We start from the raw sequence: 18,427 nt of genomic DNA, 5'->3' as shown, positions 1-18,427 counted from the left end.
AACATTGCTGTAAACATCACTGTAATCAGAAATAATATTATTAGAAGTGAAGATGCAGCAAGGATATATGAATTCTGTACAGATGGCAGGAGTATAAGGCATAGTTTTATTCCCAGGTATACCTGGAAGATCACACTGGTTTTATGTGCTCCGTTCCGCAGATTTTCCAGTCAGGAGCCAGGAACTGCTGATTACTTGCATCCCATTTGCCAAATACAAAAGCTTTATTAGTCATAACGGCACTGCTGTTCCAAACAGACAGATACAAATAATAATAAAAAAGATAAAAGAAGAGAAAGACTTGCCCCTTCTTCAGGGTCAGCTGTCTGTGGGCAGTTAAGTATGACTTAGTGTGGCTTCATTTCTAATGCACACTGCAAGGAAAACAACTACAGTGTGGATTTGTGTTTTGATCTGTTGTCTTGCAAACAGAAGAATACTGATTTTAAGAAGCCATTCATTATGGCACTTGTACAAAAAGAAAACTGATCAATCTTTATCTTGGTTATAGATACATATTCCAAAAACGCTTCAGGAGAGCACATAAGGCTAACAATTTGGTAAGAATATTTCTGCATATATTTTCCGTTTTCAAACGTAGAAATTGTCTTCTAAAATATCAGACAACTTTTTAAATTATATACACACGTAAAACGGATCCGCTGCAATCTATTTAAGAGCTCTGAAAATTAATTATAAATAATTGTAGTGTTAAAGCACGGATAAGATGCTTTACCTCTTACTGAGTTTTTACGCATTATTCACCATTTTATCCTAAGTACTGGTTCCTTCTCAGCCAGGGTGTAGCAAGGCAAGGGCTGCCCTCAACAATGCAGGCACAGTTCACGCTCTGAAACCGGCTGGAGCTCCACATTCACCGGGGGTAACATCCATCCTTTTGTGTCTCCTTTCTCCTCACACACAAAAGATCCGATCGTTTTCCACAGTTCGAAATGAATGAAAAGTGAAGCCAATCTAAGAACCCACGGGAGCTTGTCTAAAATAGAAAATGTTATTCTCCGGGTCGTAATTCTTTCTGCCGAACACAAAACTAGAGACAAAGTTGCACAGTTCTGCACCAGATCCAACACGGATGAGCTCCGGGGCACAGAGAAAGCCACACGTGGCCACCACCATTACAAAAATAACAAAAAAAAAAAAAACAAACCACATTTAAGCCTGTGTGCAACTTCTACTGCACATTTTCAGAAGTGGAACGTTTCATGTTAAAAGAAACATGTATATCTTTCCTTTGGCTCCTGGTAATCAATAACAATTTAAAACAGGCGGGTACAGGATCTTCCTACAGAAAGTCTTATACACAGAATTAATCCAAAACATCCAGGAAAAGTCACGTCTTACATATTTAACCAATACTTCCAATGCACGTGTACAATATATGGAACGTGAAGGGGAAATGTCTTATATCTATATAATTTCTTAATTTGTAATGACCTTGTTATCATACCGTAAATCAGGGAAATAAAGCTATTTTTCTTTGTTTAAACACTCATTATTTTCAGTATTTACTAATTATAGCTCAAGATACCTTAAAATATGTGGCTGTTTTGTCACACTCTGCCACACAGACTGCTGCACCACTCAATGCACTTACTCATAAATGACTGCATAACCTCATGTATTTTGTTCAATTAAACCCCATAAGTGTTTTTTATTGACAAAACCTAATTTAGTTTTATTCAGTGTGACTGGTACACCGCTTCTGCCAAATAAGTGAGTATTAATGCCTCCCTTTTTTGTTTCTTTAAAAAACAGATGGAAAATTTTAAGAATTAAGGAACAGCTTGAATGTCACTTACATGAAAATTGTACAAGTATGACATTATTGTCACTTTTGTTGCTTGCAGTGATTTTAAGAAGTATCTAAGTTACTTATCACCACAAAAACCTGGCGCTAATGAAAGAAAATGTGTTACGCTACAGCTAAAAAAAAAGGAACATGATTTTACCCAAGGAGGCTCTTCCAATGCAGCTAGTAAATTACCATTGTTCCTGCTTCAAACTGCAAGGGTGTTAAAAAATGTATCTTAATCCCAGCTACATTATCCTCCCGACAGAACTGAGGTGACACACACATGTTGATTTTCATACTGTAGGGCAATCTCCCCTGAATGGAGCTTGTGCAACATCCTTACCTCACCAGGGAAGAGAGAGACACACTGTGTAAAGAAAGATTATGTCCATCACCTCCCCACAATTCCTCAACGAGATTAAATGAACAAACCTCTCTCTCCGTCATGACTAACACATCAGCATTTTCCCACGCAGAAAGGGTGATACGACTGCCCAACTCCTAGGACCTATCAAAGTCTCTATGAAAGACATCACTTATATATTTTCTGGAAATCTTACCATTATAATCCTATTGGAGTGTAATTGCTGTGGCTAATATTCTTACCCTGTTATGAAAATGCTCAACATAAATGTGGCACTGAGTTGTTAAGATAATACATGATCATGCTGTGAGAGGGTAATACCTATACAATAGCCCTTGCCAATACCATAAATCTCTTTATTAGACAACAACCTATTACAGGAGATCTACTTAACTGTTTCCCTACTTAGAGGGCCATTTGGTGTTACAATAACAAGCTGACTTTTCACATTAGCGAGGATTAGCCAGTATAAATAATAAATCGACACAGAGTTGCTGCTCTTTTAGATATGGGAACCCTTTCCTGGTGTTTAAAAAGAGAATCCAAACTAAATCCCCAAGACCACGTTAGGCTGAACGTATGTTAACTTTAAAGTTCTGTCAGTTTAAACTAACAAACCCCCCCACCCAAACATCAAGTCGAAGCAATTCATGCCACAGACTTACTACAGGAGCTGTTTCTGTTTTATGAAATGTGCCTGCATACTGCTTTATCTCCTAACATCATAACAAATCATCCTGAAATTTACTGAAATATTTTAAAGCAAAATGATTGCCACCATTTTTCCAGAGATAAACAGCACAGAATTCATCTAAGTACCATCTATTCTGCTTCTTGCTCAGCAAGTGAAACTGTGAAACAAATGAATTATTTTCTTTTCTAAAGTCTTAACTTTTTGAAGGACAACACACTTTCATCATCCAGAGAACTACAATACAAATTATAAGGCATTCAATACACCCCATCATTTGTTTCACTGTGCTAGATGAAGGAAATATCACTATTTGAAATACGCATTTCTGATTCTTTAAGCCAGTTTTTAAGTTACAATTTACAAATAAACTTCGGTTATGACATTACTTGCTCCTTGTTGTATTTACCGAAGCTTAAGAGAGAAATCCTCACCACTGTTTGCTTGGTTTATCGACTGATAAAGGTGAAACTCGTTCACCTTTTTATATTTTAAACAGAGAAAAAGCGAAACTAAGAGTCGGCCTCGCATCTGCAGTCACCTTGATTCTGATTCATAGCCCTGCTTGCATAAATAGAAAAGACTTACCCACTGCTTTTTGCTAGCACATTCCCCTGCCCGGGCTGCACCCAGGACAGGCAGGGCTGGGCTGTCTCTCCCGTGCTGACAGGACATTTTTAGAACCTGAGAAGGCACTTTATGCAACAAAAAATCTGCTTCCCATCACACAGAGCACCAAAACTGTCCTCTTGCACCTCGACAGGCAAGAACTGTTCTCCTCAGCTGCTTCTCAATTTTTTTATAAGAAGGCACTTCTTTGAAATACGAAGTATTTTTGAAATCAGCTTTTGCTTACTGATGTTCTAAAATTTTTGCCCGCTGTTATTTACTGTTACTGATGGACAGTCTTTTTAAGAGCTGTCTTGCAGAGCCTTTCTGCTCTGCAAAACAGAGAAGGCACTGTGAAATGAAATTGTACTTACTGGAAACAATTCAGCTCCCAATGCCTTGATTACTCTGATTATCTCATATACAAGCTCCCTCTGCAGGTAATAATAAGAATGAGCAAAAATATGTGAAAAATGTGGGTAACAGCCGGCACAGGAAACCAAATAATCAGTCATCATTTTAAAGAAACTCCCCCAGAAATCCTTCTCCAATGTTATCCAACATAAGGAGTTAACACAGAAAACATTCTTCTTTTTTTTTTTTCCCCAGCTCTGTGTCTCTTCTCGTCCCCTTGGAAAAGATAAACATTCAGCTTTAGTTTTCCTATATCAAAACATACAAATTTTTTCTTCCTAAATGCTAAACTAAACGCTCTCAGTTTGGAGAGAAAAAAGAAAAAAGAGGAAAAGAAAGAAATCACAAGAAAAAAAAAATTGCTCTGCTTATCCAGAACTGAATAGAAATTAATGACCACCCCAAAGAAAACAAATTCATCCTATCTGATGCATCTCCCTAACCCGAAACCAAATAAAACAGCAGCATCTCTCATTTTATTCACTGCTAGGAGATAAAACCCAATGCCACTTTTGGATACAATCACACAGGCACTCCACCCAAGTTTAAAATGCAATTAAACTGAATGGGAAGTTACCTTGAAAATAAAAAAAAAAAATGTCCCTACCAACTCATATCAAATCATGAAGTAACAATATAGTTTTCATCCAACTGGAGGCAAACGTTTTTCTTCCAAAAGACATCACCCTTAGAACGTCTGAAGTTTGTTCACTGTAACAGCATGAGCTTTATAGACAAAAATCCCTTCAACACAAATGGGAAAGAGCTTCAGTGAGGGAAGTCATAAATATTAAGTACATCACAATTAAGCCTCCATCCTATCTAACCTTTAGCACAGAGAAAAAACTGGGAAGCCATCGGGCAGCATTAATTTCTCTTCTTACACGGAAAGAATGACCGTGCCCCTGCAGTTTTGTTTCTCTTGCAGAGCCAGATCTCCCTTTCTGCCAGGAGTGCTCTCAGACCCATGAAGAACACCCACAAAATAAATGCACACGCACAGGGCAGAAAGTCACATGTACACTGTGCCACTTTAATTTTCACTGGAAAAATAAATTCGAAAATACAACCTTTCAAGGTCTCAGAGCCAGCTTTAAAAAAAAAAAACAAAACCAAAAAGCACACTCATGATATCCAGCATGGCTACAGCCATTACACGGGATAAATGTAGGACAAATTTTGGGTGTTCACTTCAAGATGATGAGTCTGCTGCATGCAGAGCTCTTCTTTGCTGCTGGAACATCTTTAACAGTTGGATCTACAACCGGTTACTATCAGATACTATTACACACGTCCTCAAATGAGGAAAAGAATAAGGAAGTAAAGAAAGCAGGGAAAAAAATTACATTTTGGAGATACGATGCTCTAATCAAGCACGGGTAAGATAACTGCCTGAAGGGCAAAAGGATTTCTTCTCACTTTCAAATTATGTCAGCCAGCACCTCCCCTCCCTCTCCAAAACAACTCCCAGCCTCAGCCCATTTTCCTGGCACAGCAGCTGAGACACAAACACCCCACTGCTGAGGCACCTTCTCTCCTTCAAGCACTTTATACTGATTTACACAAGAATCGGCCTCACCGACAGACAGTCTGCATTTAAGAAATACCTACTAGGCTGAAGTAAATAAAAACTGCTAGAGAAACTGCCCTTCCACGTTTAAGTGACAAATTTACCAACAAAATAGTTATGAATGGGTCTTCTGCAGAACAGACATTCTGTTCAAAATGAAACTGCAATCTTTACTCATTCCGGGAAAGCCAGGTTGTTTCCAAATCGGTCACTTCACGTAGAAAAAGTCTACAGAATAGTCCAATAGTCTAATGAAAGGATGCCTGGATCAGAGGGAAAAGAATTCTGCCTACCATCAACACAGGCATCAGGAATTCGCCAGAGAAATGCGGAGTCGACAGCAGAACTTGTTCTCAGAAATATTTTCTTAAAATGGCACTTTATTTAGAAGCAACGCTGCCTACTGCAAGGGAATTGTTTGTGAGCACTCTTCACCCCGGCGCAGACTGCTGCGCTGTAAAAAATTAAAAATACGATACTGTGAGAGAATATGTAGAAAAGTGAACTAAAGTCTCCTCCTGGTATGTGATGGCTCTCCACTGCTCTCGCAGGAAGGCTCCAAGTGCACCAGAGCCCAGCAGCAGCAAAGCAAGGATGACGGCCAGGAACAAGGTCGGTCATCCCCTCCCCAGCTGGCAGAAACAACTTTAGCAGTAATCGGCATTATTATTCTGTCACCTGCATTCAGAGCAGTAATCGGTGTGAGGTGTCGGCTGATCGGAAAATGCCAACAGAGGGCACAAAGGAAAAAGCAGCAGCCAAGCCTGAACGAGAGACTGGGGGGGTTATCACATCCAGGGGCATCCGAATAAACAGGAGCAGCCTAATTTTTAAAGCATAATTATCCGGCGACAAGTTGTTGTGCTGCTCCTTTGCTGCTATCACCTGTTTTTTCAGCAGCTGCAGCCACAAATCTCACGGTGCACGAAGGAGCTGCACCTCTCACCCTGTGCACACCCAGAGCTCGCTGCTCCCACACCGTCCCCAGCACAGGAAGCAGCAAAGCAGCCCAAGGCATCAGAAAATTCCCCTCCCTGCCATAAAAGGTATGAACACTCCCACGCAGATCTATGCATCGAGACATCCCTAATTTAAGCATCAACATGTTAAACACATTTTTATTCATACAGCATCAGAACTCGGGATCTCAAATAGCACTCCTCATTCCTGTTATTTCATTCCAGCTTTTGTAGCTCATTGTGGCCAAGTAACACATCATTAGCATAGTATAAAAACATTCATATACATTGATCAGTGTCAAGCCAATCTGTGTTCCATTTTAAAATCCATTCCCCATTTTCCCCGATATTGCCGGTTTTGAAAAAGGAAATGCCTTTCTTGGGTGATAAACACATTGTAAGAGACTGTTAAAGCAAAAAGACAGTAATTTCAGAGTGAGTTAGTACACCAGGGGACAAAACAGGCAGACCCAGACCCTACTGTATTTGTACGAGGAAATGGCATAAGATAAATCTCCTATGACAAAAAACTGCATTACGTTAAAAGGAAAATATTCCTAATACTGAGTCTCCAAAAGAAACACAAGTAGCTTCTTACCAGCTCTAACTAGATTTTCTCTGAAGATAGCTACACTCCCTACTGAAACACAGACATTGATACTTAAATCTTTCTGTGTAAATGTTAGTGTTTATAATGTGCTCCTAAGAGATTAAGATTAGAAAAAAAAATAACCACACAACCAAGACAGGCCCTATTTTTCTCAGCCCATGATCACTTGTCAAGCCATGATTAATGCTGTGCTCTGTAGAGGGAGACATTACATCTAGGCTACAACAGACCTAAATTTTACCCTAAGGCAGAAGTCTGATTTAAACATCTCTATTCAAAGTGACATTTGTCCTCTCTTTTCAACCAGTTTCCTCTGAAATTCCAGTAAACTGACTTTGTGACCTACAAATGGTCCATTGATTCTAACTTGTCGTGCTGCCTGTCCTTGTAGCAAAGTTAGTTTTGGTGACTGAATGAAGCAAGATGTTATGCATTCAAGAAAAATCCAGGAGCAGAGTCCATTAGGTGCTCTATTAAATGCTTGGTTGGATAACAGCGACTGGAATTTATGGCTATAAGGATTCCAGCTTACACAGAAGACCTAAAGATGAATACTGAGGTCAACATTAAAAATCAGAAAATATTTTGATATTCAGAAGTAACAATGGCCTTCCTATTCCGAGGTGATGAGCAAAGATATCTTTTTTGTATTACAGACAAGAACATGGGCATCGTCAGAGCCACCCTGAAAAGTAATTACATTTTATCTCTTGCCTTTCACTCTGAAATGTCTGCTAAGGTATTTACATTTGTCTGTTACATGAACAACAAGAGAAAAAACTAGTTGTTATCACTTATCTCAAGTAAATACTATTTCTCCAGTGAATGGTGGTATTCCATCTGTTTTATAAAGTTATTGTTAGATCCTCTGATTTATCTGTAACTGCTATTGAAAGAATCAAAATAAGATATGCTTATACCTTATAAAGAAATAGCCAAACAGCAGACCTAGACATGCAGAATAGTCAATATCCTTCTTACTGAACATGAAACATGGCAACATTTGATAATATTAAGCAATTCAGACAGTGCTGGCAAGTTCCTACTAGCCAAAGTAATCTTATTTCTGGTGCTTTTCAGGGTAAATTGATTTTTTTTCCCCTCCTCTTAGCTGCTCTGATAATTGAACAAATGTATACAAGTGTGATGGGATTTTACTTAGCAGACAACACACAAAACATTCCCCGAACATGAAGCACTTTGCTCATAAAAACGAATTTTTGTTGTAATCAAGGAAACTGCATCTAAGCTTGCTTTGTGCCAGGGTAACAATCAACAGCATTTTGCCAGAGACTGCACTCCACCTGCAGGTGTTGAGCACTGTGCCTGCTTCAGCCAGGCTGCAATGCTTTCTACTGTTATGCCTTCCTAAATAATTCGGATAATGGCAAGCTAGAGCTGCTTGAATCATTACAGCACCTTCTGATAATCAAAAAGAAAGAATTCGTGACATATGCGTGTTACATATTCTTCTACAACCCACAAAATCCTCCATTTCGTGTAACATTCCATAACCTGGATTCTCAGTTTGAAGACTTTCTTCTTCCTACGGACTCAATTCCTGGTTAACTCTCAGTTTGCACCCCGAGAACGCTGCAGGACCGTGGCACTCACTAAGTCAGAGTGTTTCTATAATCAAATTGCTGATATTAAGCAACACAATCTTCCCAGTGTCTGCTGGAGGGACACACCTCGTACATCACAGGCTGAAAAAACACATGAACTCCAAGAAAATTAGCTCCTGAAGAGGGCTTTAAGCCTGTTGTCTTTCACCTTCCAAATGAAGAATGTTAAAAAGAATCACACTTGTTAAATAAAGACTAGAAGTATTCTCTACACCAGGTATCTATTCACATTAAATTGCAAGTTACCAATATTCCAGAGTCACCTGCTACTTTTATTTGAAAAAGTGTTGGAAACAAAATGCAGCTATCTTTGCAAACTATTTAAATATTAAACACGATTGTTAAGAGTATTGAGAATGGCCTTAAAACAGCTTGTTGTTCTTCCAGTTTTCTTGACATCCAGTTACACCCGTGATGGTTTAAATCTTTTACTCATTTCAAACTGAGGGTTTTAAAAAAAATAACAGACAGCCTTTAAGTTTAAAAGCTGCACATAAATACTTAAAAAGGTGAAATTCTTGCAATTTCAAATCTCTTTTGTACATCACAAGCATCAATCCTAAAAAAAAAGTGCTTTGAAAAGGGTGTGTTTAATATGACACCTCCAAGTAACATGACTGACTGTAAATTTTCCCGGCCTGTGCTCTGAAGGATATTGCTTTATAACCGACTGCTTGTCTACCTGGGCATGAATATGAGTTCCATTATACACCAGATGTAGCTTAACTTCTTCACTTGCAGTTGACCAGGTAAAAAAAAAAAAAAATCACTAATTGTTACTTCCAGTTCCTGTATAATCAGTCATCCACAGATATTGCTCAGTGGACATGCAGAGGAGACAGAGCATTTTTTTATATAAAATATCTCCAACCAGTTACTGGTAGGTTATTCATCAGTAGTAGTAGTAGTATTACTATTACTATGCATGGTGCAATCCTCTGCAAGGGCCATACTATAAGTCACCGTTATTTTCTTACATGTATGTCAACATCATAGGTGGACACAGGATGAGCAAGGGCTTGGAAATATAAAAACTTTTAGTCCAAATTTCAGTAAAAACTTATGATTGTGTTTCTGTGCTCTCTAAACACCAAACAATTCTTTCTACTGTATGGTTACGATGATTTATGTGAATTTATGACACGCTACATTTCTATACCTAGAAATGTATTTCAAACATAACTTTCATAAATACTTTGCCTAACTAGAGACTTCTCTCTCCAAAATCCTTAAGTGAAAATTGTGGACCTTTCTAAAAAGCTGTCATTCAAAACTGTAGCATTTTTTCTTCATTATAACTATTCTCATTAAAAAAAAAAATCTCTTAATCAAAGTGTCGTGCCTACATATCACATTTTAGAAAACCAATCGTGTTATTACATACTATTAACCATAAAGACTACAAACGCCTAAGACTTACTTATTTAAATTTTAATAAGGTACTTCCTTACTAGAGACTAGAATTCCTGAGTAACCCCCTTCCCTGACTTTATGCATTAAAAGCAATAAGAGATAAATAAAACATTGAGAAAGCTTCTGAAGTGATCAAATAAGAACTAACTAAGCAAACTTTGGTTTTTTTAAAGCTCTCCTCTTGCTCATTTTAAGAAGGGAAACACCCAGAAGCCTGGTGTTAATGTCTCTGCTGATTGTGAAAATTGCAGCAATAAAAACTCCAACTGCTTGTTTTAAATTAAGACTTGCAAGACTACATGTGAGATCTGTATCTTTACATTAGTTTTTATAACATTTGGAAGTTTAGTTGCCTGCTTTGATGTTGGTCTATTAATGAGCAGGGGAGCCAAAAGCCAGAAGAAAAAAAAAAATGTTTACTGGAAATTCTCAAGTCAAAACCTGAAGTAATTGGTTTGTTCTACCCCACATGATTCAACATCCTGATCCCCCAACTACCAGCTCCCTGAGCTTTCTGAACGTCTACGCTTTTTTACTGTTGCCAACACATAGTAACCCACAGTGATTGAAAATGGCAGCTGAAGTGCTGCTGCAGCACATTAATTTTTCTCTAAGTGGTCCAATTTTGTCATCTGAATGTTGAAAATCGTCTTTCCGCTACTTTTTTTTTTTTAAATCTTCGGAGATTTGTCGAATTTGGGGTTGGCGTCATATAAACCGAAGTGCAACATTTTCAAGACAATTTTTAGATTATCCCTAATAGCTGAAAGGATAATGCGCTTTCTTTATAGCACTCTGCATTCAAAGCAGACTAGTTAACAGCAACTTAAGTGTGATAATGGCACTTACATCAATATGTTCCTTTTACACCACCAAAAGGCACTACATCAGACAGCTGAAGACATTAGGTAAATAAACGGCTGGAAATCACCTGAAAGTAATTATGTCATTTTAGGACCACTAAAGACATCTATTTACAAAACGCCCAAGTGATCGTCTCCATCTAAGAATGACAGAAATCCATATAAATCATTTTATTAAGCGCAGTGTTTTTCACCAAGACGTACCATATATACTCAGTTCCTTCATGAAATGAAAGGACACTGACGCACGAGTGAAGATACCCTACTCTAAAGGCACATCACTTTCATGGCTTAAAAAGAAACAACCCTCAAATGGTGAGCCAGAAGAAAAATAAATTATCAAACAAACAAACGCCGAACAACAGCCCGAATGCTACACATCAAGCACTTAAAACTTTTTAAAAACACAACTGTATGTTTAAAAACGCAATTGTTTTAAAAACAAAATTGTATGTTTTTACTATGTGTATCATTCAAGTAAAACATTTGGAAAGAAGCAATAGGCAAGGAAAGCATAGGAAGTTCTTTCTTGCCAGAGATATAAACCAGAATATAGTTCCAAAGAAACATCTGGCCCCTGGAAAAGGTCCCAACTTACTGATGGATAACTGGATTTTGCTTGGCTTTGGGGTTGTTGGATTATGAATATTGATTTGCAAAGACAATAAAATGGTAGGCCGGGCCACATCCCCTCCCAGACTCAAAGATATAGTAACAAAAGAATAAAAAACTGCAAATATGTAGTCACGAAAAACAACTTGCAATGCGATAACTGTTCTACAGAGCCACCAGAACAGCACTCCTGCCATAGCTGGTTCCAGATTATTTATTATAGGGTAATACTAACCACAAATTAGGTTATCTTAGTAAACACAGTATCACTGATTAAATGAGATTACGAGAATTACTCATTTTCACTTTTTCTGGAATGAAAAGGAAATGGAAGCATATGGCCGGTGGTGATCAAAACTTCTTTTAAAACTCTCCATAAAAATACCTATTATTCCAGCCTACCCACCCATTAAGGTGGGAAGCATATTTGTTTCAAAGGCCTGGAATCGAGAGGTCTTTTATTGCAAGATTTCATTGTTTTCTGAAGTAATTAGAAGGTGCTCCCCATTCAGCCCTGCACGCAGTAACGTGTAGGCCATACCCAGAGCAGGAGCGGCAGAAAGGGCTTTCTAAATCCCCCTCCCAGAGACATCAGAGACCACGCCACAGTGCCTGTCATAAAAGGTCACTTTTTTCCCCTCGGAACAAACCATTAATCAATGGAGTGTAATTGTCCGAGCGTTCGCGAGAGCTCTGCAGCGGAGGGACCTTGTTTTTAACTCGCATAATTGCAAAACAGCAAAAGTTCAGAAACATAACCCAAATCCACCTCCCCATTTTACCCCTTTACAATTCCCACTGCCCTTTGGGCCTCTTCTTGGAAGCAAATGGAAGACAAGCTGAAGTTTTCTCAATTGAGCCGGAGCTAAGAAACCTTTGATATGCTAATACCCTCCTTCAAACGGTAAGAATTCACACTTGCATTAATTCAAACAATTTCTGCAGAATGATGCGGAATGGCACCTCTTTTCGTGGCAAGCAACAAAAGGAGGGAGCCAGGGCGTCTGAGGAAGCCAAACAGCAGAACATTTGTTCCGCAGGACGCCTTCCGTCGCGCACAGGGGCATTTCTGGGCAAAGAAAACACACCTGAGCACCAGCAGAGCTCTTTACTTTCTGACAAACCGCGCTCAAATCCCAGCAGGGCCGGCGCAGACTAACAACAAGATGTTATTTTTAGAGCCAGACACAGCCACGGTGCCTCATGACACACTGTTTTCTGTCTCCAGATGGCCCCAGATTTCTACATGTGAAAATAAATAGAAAATAAAAAAAAAAAAAAAAAAAGTTGCTCTCACCCCACCGCCCACAAAGGGTAATTTATTCCTCTTCCCACAGCCACCCCCCACCTCGCACGGGCTGGGGGGGGACGGGGGGACGGGCGTTCGGCAGAGTTCCACAAATAAACCCGCAACAGGTAATTATTTACCGCCCGGGATGCTCTCGGCGGGGCCGCGGGCCTGCTCGGCGCGGCTGCCGCAGGTCCCTCCGCAGGGCGCGGGGGGGCGGCCGGCGGAGCGGGGCCGCGGGCGGAGCGGGGCCGAGCGCCGGGCCCTGCGCCCTCCTCGGGGCTCCTTCCCTCGCTCGCTCCTTCCCTCGCTCCCCGCGGGCGAGGCGCTCCCGCGGCCGGCGCTGCCCGGGCGGGGCGGGCAGGGGCGGCAGGACCCGCGGCTGGGCTGCGACGCGCGGCTCCCTTACCTGTGCGTGCGAGCCGGAGGCGGCCGGGGCGGGTGTCCCCGGGGCGGGTGTCCCCGGCGGGACCCGCGGTCCGGGCGGCCCCGCGGAGCGGCGGGAGCGCGGCGCGGTCGGTGCCCGGGCTGGGGCGGGCGGCAGCCGGCGCTGCGGCTCGGCGGGCTGGGGCAGCGCTCGGCACGGGCGGCTTCTGCTCGGCGCGGCCGGCCGGGAGCCTCTGCCGGGGCTAAGTCAACATCTTCCTGCGGCTCCCCACGCGCCGCTCCGCACCGAACGCGCGATGCAGCCAGGCTCCCGCACGCACGCACGCGAGGAATAAATTCAATTAAAAAAAAAAAAAAAAAAAGCCGAAATGGAGGGGAGGACGGGCGCAGCGCCGCGCGTGTGCCCAGCCTCGGGAGTCCCTTCTGAGCAGCGATCGGGAGGCGATGCCCGCAGCTGGGGTAGCGGGGAACAACTCGAACGTTACGATGGACCCCCCTCCTCCGTGTCTCTGTCGCTCGCACCGACTGGATTCACATCTCCCGGGATGACATTCTGGCCTCTGGCGGAGTGCGGCGCCGGCCCCTCCTCGGATTTTCTCCTCTTCCTCCCGGTGCTGCTGCCCCGCCGGCGACTGGAGACCGGGCGCCGGGCGCTGAGCGAGTAACGCGCGCGGCAATGGGAAAAACGCAATACATACACACCAAAAAAAAAAAAAAAAAAAATCCCAGTGAATGTACGGCAGCCTCTCCGCGCTGTGCACCGCGCCGTCTGCGGCTGGGGAGCGCCAAGTCCTGACACGGACTTTCCGCCGGCTCTGAACTGGAGTCACCTCCAGCCTCCTCCCCCTCCAATCTCCACCCCCTCTCCCTGCGCTCCCACCCCTGGGCTCGGCTAATCATATAAACATATTATCACGTAGAGCGGCACCGGCGAAGGACAAAAATCTCTCCCTTCCTACCTTTTTCAGCCCCCCCCGTATCTGGAGAAGGGCGAGGAAGGGGTGCTGGCTGCTCAGCAGCGGAGGCCGCGCTGGCCGCTCCCCGCCCCAGCCGAGGGGCGCGCACGGCGCGGGGCCTGCGGCCGCCCCCTCCCCTGCCTGCCTGCCCTGCCTCCCCTGCCTGCCCTGCCTCCCCGGCGGCTGCAGGCGCCAGCCCGGCCGGCCGGAGGCGTCCCCGCCGCGCCTTCGCCTTCCCGCTCTCCCTGCCCGCGCAGCGCGGCGGTGCCGGGGCCGAGCGGAGCCGCCCGGCCGCTCCCGCACCGCCCGTGCCCCGCTGCTCTGCCCCCTCCCCGCCATCACCCCAAAATCCTGCAGCGGCGGGGCGGGAGCAGCGGGTCCGGCGGCGCTGGCTCGGCAATGCCGGCCCTTGTGCTCCGCTGCCCGCCGAGGCACAGCCGTGCGCTAGGGAAGGCATGTCAGGGCAGGGGAAACAGCGCTTGGAAGCGATTTAAAGGATACCCGGTTGACTCACTGCTGTGCTCGGATACCAAACGCAGTCTAGCAGCGCTGTTGCGTTCTCCAAAAAAATCTGCTCTTGGAAACCAGGTCCGGCATTGCCGGTAGGGCTTGGGTTTTTTTCTCTGTGCTGATGCAAAGCACTGAGGATCCGCTCTGACCTTTCAGGATGTGCAACACGGGCAGTTCCCGGCTCTCAAGGTCAGGGAGAAGCAGCTGGGCATCAGCAAGGGCCGCCGTGCGCGGAGCCAGCGACGGGGGGACAGCGCGGTCAGAGCGGCGCAGACCTGCCCTGATTACTGCCCCCTCCCCCTTGATTGGGGTTTTTAGCCATCCCCTCCCTCTGCCAGCTGCAGCACTGAAATGAAATCCTCTCAGCTGCATCTACCCGTGGAATCTCGTGTCCTAGGCATGGAAGGCATGAGCACTTGGGGCTCGATCAACTGGTTTAGGTCCAAAGCACATTGACAATTCAGCTTAAAACATCCACACCACGCCAGGGAATCAGGATCATTACCTTTGTCAATGATAATGATTTATTTTTTGATTTAATCATTTCGACGGCTCTGCATACCTGTGCAATTAGTGCTCTTCTTTAGAAATTGTAGCGTGTCTTAAGAGAAACATGACATGTGAGAAGGAAACTGGATCTTGAAGACCTTGCGATATGAAGTACAGAAAACCACAGAGCTGGTCCAGGGTTCTTCAAAACCACATTAAACTTTCAACACTGCTAGCAATAATCCTGGGGATGAACATCTCATAGTCACTGGAATACGGGCATCCCATAACCACGCAGACCTTCCTCAGTTCAGGGTATCTGTCCAGGGGACTGGGGTGTGGAAGGACAACCCCAGGCTTTTAGGACCAAGGGAAGAGTTCAGTGCACCTTCCTGAGGCTGATTTCAGCTGTATTAAATCTGTGAACTCCCCCAAAACCCAACTCAGCATGGGAGGACAGGAGATCATCTGTCTGTGGAATAGTTCGTGCCCACTATGTATAGTGAAGAGTTTGGGTTCCTGGGAGAGCAAAACAGAGCAAAAGAACAGGTTCTCTATGAAGTCCTTTGTGTATTCCTAGTATAGCCAACAGCCCTTTCTTGCTGAATATCCTTATAAATACCTGTATAAACCCTAGCTAACCTCTTATGCATTTCTAATGGCATTAAATTATACAGGCGTTTTAATGTATTTCATTAGAAACCGGTTTTCATTGAAAGGGTTGGTTGCATCTGTTGTGGAAACATGCTTGAAAAGAGGGTCACAGAAATATACAGACATAAATATTGATTTGCCATGATTTTACCAGAGTTTTAAAATGTATCATTAGCAAATCCTACCTTTTCTTTTTTTTCTTTTTTTTTTCAATAAGTGTAATTGCAGATAAGCGGTGATAGCCCTGAGCTGACAGACTCGTGCTCAGTTGATGAGAACAGGATTTAGCCAGAAAACTGTCGATAATACAAGAATTAGCTGGAGTTGACTGTTTTCCTTTGAGAGGACACAAGAGAGGAATTCTTCTGTTTGCAGCAAAAAAAGTCTGTTGGGTTCTCTAAAGTTGTTTTTTTTTTTACCCAGGAAAAAATTGCAAAGAGCTGCAGAACTAGGCCTTGTGTTAATATTTGTAGAAGTCAACGTGAATTCGCCTATGTGGATTCAACTGCAGGACTGAAGTTCATTTTCCCTCTTTTCATCAAAAACTTCTGGAATCATATTTCTGTCTGCATGCAGAGATGGAGTTTTACAACTCCAAGTTTTACAACTCTAAGCTGTAAAACTGAGTTTTAAACAATCGGTAAAAATGCAGGGATCTTTTAGCATTTGTTTCAAAAACACGTGTTTCCATTAATCCTCATTAAAACTGCATTAAGATATAAGAATACCTGGCAGAGGTGTATATTGTTTTGGCAAGTAAAATACTATTATTCAAATGATTAATTTTACTTCACATGAATCAGCATCTGTTTCTTTAAAACAGAAAAATTGTGCACACATGTACCCATGGCATACTTGAATCTGATCCTCTAGTTTTTCCTCAGCCACAATCATTGCCAGATTTGAATATTAATATGTAAGAATGAATTATAACAAATCAAGTTTCTTTCCATCATTATGACTGCCTACTATTTGATTTTTGCCATATCCCCATAAAATATGAATCTTATTCCATAGAGACTCCACAAATAAGTACAGACAAGTAGATTTTCCTTAAAACATTGCTTTGCTGCAACAGTGCAAAATACCTAGCTTGAAAACACTCCAAGAAATTTTATAGTCTTATCAAAGTAATTGGATGATATTTTACCCCCCCTTTTTACTAATGTTATATTTGTAATGTGTCATGTTAAGCTGTATATTCTGTGTGTGTGCTCTCCAGCTGCTCTGATGAATCTGCTGGCTCATGTCTTCTAAAAACTAAAAGCAAATTCTTAGTAATTTTTAAAATAATCACGACAATTGCATATCAATTAGCATTTCTAGGGACTATGTGTAGGACAGTAACTACTGGAAAGATTTAACTTTAACTGTCAGCTGTGTACTTGGAGACACATCTGAGAAAGATGATTTAACTTGTGGCATAAATTAGCCAAATTATGATATCTGTAATATGATCTTGTAGACTCCACTAACTTTTTTTTTTTTTTTGTGAAAGAACTGCATCTTACATCTGCCTATTCTTAAAAAGGTTAATTTAAAATGCTTCAATATCTTGATAAATAATATTTTGTATTGCCCTAAGTGTCGGTTGCCCCGTGAGAAATGATTTACACAGATTTTATGCAGCCTATTTTTTTATTACTGGAGTTTTATGACTGAACTTTAAATAGTAGTGACTGACATTTCCTCTTGTCTGTCTGTGCTCCTGTGAATAACGTATCAATGAACTTATAATTAGATGTAATGTTAGCAAAGACTGATGGAGGAGGTAGTAAATATATGTAGTGAGGTAACGTTAGCTAAAATTGATGTACTAATGTAAGGACAGAGTTTAATTGGTATAATGTAAAGGCTTGAGTTTTTTTCCATGGTACATGGAAATGTAACAAACCATTACATGATTTTGCCATTTCAACATAAAACAGAAAAGGGGAAAATTTTGCTTGTTTTATTTAGGAAAAACCCCAATTAATTTTTGCAGGCAAATTTATATAAATAAACTGTGAATGATGCAGCCCATAATAGGAAATATCCAATGTATTGCCTTAAAAGTTTGGAAATATATCTTGACAATTACCGGTCTTTTAAACTAAGTAATTGATTTTAGTGTCACTTGGGGAAAAAAATGAAACCCATCCATAAAGAAAGAGAATTCTGCAGCTGTTCCTAACAAATAAATGTAATATGAATTTGCATTTTGCATAGTTTACTTCAGTAATCAATTTTAATGACTCATAATCTATATCATTATTCAAGAAATGACAAAATCATTGACTTACTCATAACACTTGCTAATTGTTTTTAAAAATAAATTCTATACATGACTAAGGAAACACCCATTTCCACTTGCTTTATGTTAAATCAACATCTAACCACTCATGGTGATTTCATTCAAAGAAAACAGAAGGAACACATTAGCTGTGTGGTTAAAGAGATTGATGGGCTTCAAACATTTTAACCATGAATGGTTTTTTTCCAACTGTAGAAACGCATGTTTTTAATTTAAACGGCTTCAAGAAAATGAAGATCATTTTATCCAACAAAGCTGTTGTTTCTTGTTTCTTAGAAATTAATTTAATTTTGTTTAATTAAGTAAT

At 41.6% G+C, this 18,427-nt stretch overlaps 1 protein-coding gene across 35 annotated transcripts in view; it reads right to left on the bottom strand.

The window, feature by feature from the left end:
- Positions 1-18,427, bottom strand: part of ADGRL2 (adhesion G protein-coupled receptor L2) — a 173,123-nt gene that overhangs the window by 141,147 nt on the left and 13,549 nt on the right. For 10 of the 35 annotated variants that reach the window (XM_064663865.1, XM_064663875.1, XM_064663888.1 and 7 more), the window contains exon 1: positions 13,241-13,931. The exons of 1 other annotated variant lie outside the window; for it this stretch is intronic. The gene's annotated coding sequence lies outside the window, so the exon portion shown is untranslated. Of the gene's footprint in view, positions 1-3,456; positions 3,548-13,240; positions 13,933-14,688; positions 14,783-14,833; positions 14,856-18,427 lie in introns of those variants that run through there. 24 more of the 35 variants (XM_064663872.1, XM_064663886.1, XM_064663877.1 and 21 more) reach the window with 7 other exon arrangements.

This window comes from Pseudopipra pipra, chromosome 9 (assembly GCF_036250125.1).
Source record: "Pseudopipra pipra isolate bDixPip1 chromosome 9, bDixPip1.hap1, whole genome shotgun sequence".
Taxonomy (NCBI): domain Eukaryota; kingdom Metazoa; phylum Chordata; class Aves; order Passeriformes; family Pipridae; genus Pseudopipra; species Pseudopipra pipra.
This window is presented reverse-complemented; position numbering and strand designations above follow the sequence as displayed.